The sequence below is a fragment of the Scylla paramamosain genome, chromosome 5 (genome assembly GCF_035594125.1).
Source record: "Scylla paramamosain isolate STU-SP2022 chromosome 5, ASM3559412v1, whole genome shotgun sequence".
NCBI lineage: Eukaryota > Metazoa > Arthropoda > Malacostraca > Decapoda > Portunidae > Scylla > Scylla paramamosain.
Window position 1 is genome coordinate 10,486,692 of NC_087155.1, and position 5,000 is coordinate 10,491,691.

Below are 5,000 nucleotides of genomic sequence, written 5' to 3' on the forward strand. Positions count from 1 at the left end.
TGTGTGTGACGCTAACCTCTTGCTGTGTGTGTGTGTGTGTGTGTGTGTGTGGCCAGTGGGGAGACGCCACGTCACGGGTTGGCAGGCAGGAAACAAGAGTGGATCAGTTTTGGCCTGGCTGTGAAGGTGAGCGGGTGGAGTGTCAGTACTGTTACTGGATTTGTATTAATATTACGTTTGCAAGACAATTGAGCGGCATAGTTTGTGTTGACACGGCTTATTACCGCAGTCTGCACAGCGTCTGCAGTGTGGCAAGCCTTATAAGTACAGAGTGTGTGTACTGACGTACCTTGTGTCCGGTAATGCCCTTATTGATTGTGCTACTTTGCCTTAGGTTACTGTCCCTACACACACACACACACACACACAACAACAACAACAACAAAAACAGCAATAGCAACAATAGCAACAATAGCAACAAGAAGATCAACAACATTGACATGACCCACTACCCCACCATATCACCCCCACACGCACCCATTCATGGAAAACCTTACCTAATCACACACACACACACACACACACACACGCTGGGAAGAGAAAGAAGAGGTGGGGAAGAGGCTGTAAGAAACAGATATCGCGGGGAAGACTAGGTTTTTTTGTTTGTTTTATGTTTGGATAGCGTACAAACACACACACACACACACACACACACACACACACACACACACACACACACACACACACACACACACACACACACACACACACACACGTGCGCGCGCGCGTGCGGAAGGATGCTTGCACACATGCACGCACACACACACAATTAAGTCAGAAAGTAGATATATAGCCTTCAAAATTACTTTAAATAATTAGTGAGGAGGCGGCCATCTTTGTTTTCAGCTGAAGCCCCGCCCCTCAGGCGCCATGATGGTCTGGCCTGATTCCAATAATATTTTTATTTCGTAAACTTGTATATTGCGGCTTTTTAAGTGAGTTGTTATGGTTTGTAAAAATATTTAGTGATGTTTTGAATGTTTTCCATAGGTGTGTGAAGGGAAATTTGTTGATTATGAGGCCGTTTTATTGTAAACAAGTGTTGCTTTTTTCGGTTATTTTTCTAAGGTCGCCCTAGAAAAAAAATTATTTCAGCCGCTAGGCAAGATTTTATTGGCTCAAAAAATCGTTTAAGGTTATTAAAGTGTGTTTTGATCCTGTTGAGTGAAATATGTGGAGTTTTAAAAGATTTATAGGCGTGTGAAAGGTGGAAAAGTTGACATTTATTATTTCTTTATTTCTTTATTTCAGCTTGTAACTATCTTTTGATTGTTTGTAAAAATAGTTTTGATTTTTTTAAGTGTTTTGCATTCCTGATAAAATAGATTTGTGGACTTTACATTGTTTTTTTTTATCGTGTTTGTTCCAACACTTTTTTAATCGGTTCTTTTAAAATATCTTTATTATTAGTCAGGCTGGGAATGGTTTTACATTCCCAATATTTGTTAAACTATTTGACAAGTCAGAATATATTAGGCATTCCGGCTTAGCTCTAATTTTGCTAGGGGTCAATTTCAAAATGGATTCGTTAACGTATTTTTGAGTATGACGTCATCAATGACGTCATCACACCGGGGGCCGGGACGCCCCTTCATTCCAGTCTCTATCAGTCATTGTTTGGTGTATGTATGTATGTATGTATGAGTGTATGTGTGTGTTTGTGTGTGTGTGTGTGTATGTGTGTGTGTGTGTGTGTGTGTGTGTGTGTGTGTGTGTGTGTTAGATCATCTTGAACCCCATCCGTCCCACTCCTGCGCCTTTCTGCCTCCTCCCCTTTTTTATTTATTTATTTTCCTGCTCGTATATTGTGTGTATGTGCATGTGATTAGATAAGGTTCTGCCAGGAAGGGGGGGTGTGTGGGGGGTGGTAAGGTGATTGGTGGGTGTTGAGGGTCATGGTGGTGATATATATATATATATATATATATATATATATATATATATATATATATATATATATATATATATATATATATATATATATATATATATATATATATATATATATATATATATATATATATATATACATATATATATATATATATATATATATATATATATATACATATATAATATAACCTAACCTAACCTAACCTAACCTAACCTTATATATATATATATATATATATATATATATATATATATATATATATATATATATATATATATATATATATATATATATATATATACATATATATATATATACCTAACGCCTAACCTAATTGCCTAACCTGAACCTTAGGCAGTGAAATTGCCTAATCTTCATATTAGGCAATTTGTTTGCACGATGTTGACAATAGGCAACTTACTTGCTTAATGTCCACTTTAGGCATGATTTTCAAATTAGGCAAGGGTATTTTGCCTAATGTGAATTGAATGACAAACCAGTGTCTACAGTTTTGTTCGAATGTTGTTCGAAACTTTGGGTCTGTTATAGTTAGGTTAGGTTAGGTTAGGTTAGGTTAGGTTAGGTTAGGTTAGGTTAGGTTAGGTTAGGTTAGGTTAGGTTAGGTTAGGTTAGGTTAGGTTAGGTTAGGTTAGGTTAGGTTAGGTTATTATTAGAACAAAATTTACACCAGCTGACCTAAGTGGGATCAAACAGACCCTTATAAAGTCTGAAGAGGTTCCTGATATCTGCCTATCGATGAGAACAGCAACAGCAAGAGCCACTGGTGGGCAAGGTTATACAAAGTGTCAATGTACTACTCAATGTACATCAGGAAGGTGCAGCTGCCTAAGAAAAGAAATTAAATGCAACTCGCGCTGTCACCCAGGCAGATCATGCAAAAATTTGTGATTGGACTCAACTGAACCCTGAGATCGATTGACCTATTTTACTTATACTAATATTGCATTAATTAATTATGTTTTCCTTATTCACATTGGGCAAAATTGAGCTGCATAATTTGAACAATAGGCATTTTTTGCCTAATGTTAACAATTTGTAAACTTTACGCAACCTACTTGCTTGATGTACACATTAGGCAATTTTCTGCCTAATGTTCACATTAGGCAATTGTCCACATTATGCGTAACATATATATATATATATATATGTATATATATATATATATATATATATATATATATATATATATATATATATATATATATATATATATATATATATATATATATATATATATATATATGTATATATATATATATATATATATATATAGATATATATATATATATATATATATATGGTGTGTGTGTGTGTGTGTGTGTGTCGCATCTGTGTCTTGATTTCCTCTGTTATGTTCTCTTCCCTTCCTCCTCCTCCTGTTGAATATAAATATATGGAAAGTTATTTTGGAGTGTTGCATGTGTTGCTTGTTGTTTGCACTGCTTCCATGCGTCATTTGCATTATTACCACTATTTTACCTGTGTTGTTTGCAATAATTCACAGTTTGCTTGATTTGTTGATCTGCATAGCGTGTGAACAGAGAACTAGCTGTATATGACTACTGTTTACTTGTCTACCTTATTAATTCTCCTCTCACCTCTCCCCGCAGCGCTTCCTCCGCCCCCCTGTCAGATATGGAGGGGTTGGGGAAAGGATGCTGTGTCCCTGAATCTGCCCCTGACTGGCCAGCTGACGCCCATTGATATCTCCATGGCCGTGGTGAGGCAGGAGAGGACTCAAGGTAAAACTGTTTGCTGCCTTGTTTACGTCTTCATTTGTTCTCATTACTACTTCACTTCTGGTCTCTCTAAACTTTCTAATTTAGGACAGAGCAAACTTAGAATTGTTCAGTGCCTCAAAAACTCAATTCCTCCATTCACCATATCCACACAAGCTTCCAGACAACTAGCCCCTCTTGTTTAGTGACACTCAACTACCCCCCTCTTCCACACTGAACATCCTCGGTCTGTCCTTTACTTATAATCTAAACTGCAAACTTCACATCTCATTGTATAACGTTAGGCGTTCTGAGTCGTCTTCTGCAGCTTTTGTCAACCCCACACCCAGCTGTTAACTCTGTAGAGGGGCCTTATCCGTCCATCTGTCTGTCTGTCTGTGTCTGTCTGTCTGTATCTCTCTCTCTCTCTCTCTCTCTCTCTCTCCTCTCTCTCTCTCTCTCTCTCCTCTCTCTCTCTCTCTCTCTCTCTCTCTCTCTCTCACTCTCTCTCTCTTGTGTGAATGATATTATTATTATTATTATTATTATTATTATTATTATTATTATTATTATTATTATTATTATTATTGTTATTGATGTTGTTGTTGTTGTTGTTGTTGTTGTTGTTGTTGTTGTTGTTGTTGTTGTTGTTGTTGTTGTTGTTGTTGTTTTCCTTCTTCTTCTTCTTCTTCTTCTTCTTCTTCTTCTCCTTCTTCTTCTTCTTCTTCTTTTTTTCCTTTTATTTATTAGCAGGTATATTATCCAGTGTGTGTGTGTGCGTGTGGGATGATGTATGCATTTATGTGTGTGTGTATATGTGTGTGTGTGTATATTGTTAGAGTAGTTTACAAACTGAAAATATACCCACAGTGTGTGTGTTTGTGTGTGTGTGTGTGTGTGTGTGTGTGTGTGTGTGTGTGTGTTTAGAACTATGTGGTATTTTCAGATATGGTGTGTGTGGTGTGTGTGTGTATTTGTAAAATTAAGGTTCAAAATTAATATTATTAATATTACTACTATTATGATTATTATGGTTTGTAATACTTGTGTGTGTGTGTGAGGGGAAGAGAGGGAGAGGAAGGCTGGTTAACACACACACACACACACACACACACACACACACACACACACACACACACACACACACACACACACACAGGCAAGCCACACCCTCTTTCTGAATGCAACACTCCGCTGAGAGAGAACGAGTTAGGAATGAAATATTAGTGAGTGAGGTTAAGTTAGGTTAGGATAGGTTAGGAATGTCGGTAGAGTGTTGATAGAGGATGTATGTTCGTGTGTGTGTTAGGTTAAGTTAGGAGTGTTTGTGTGTGTTGGGGTGTGTTTAGAAGATGTGTCAGTGTTGA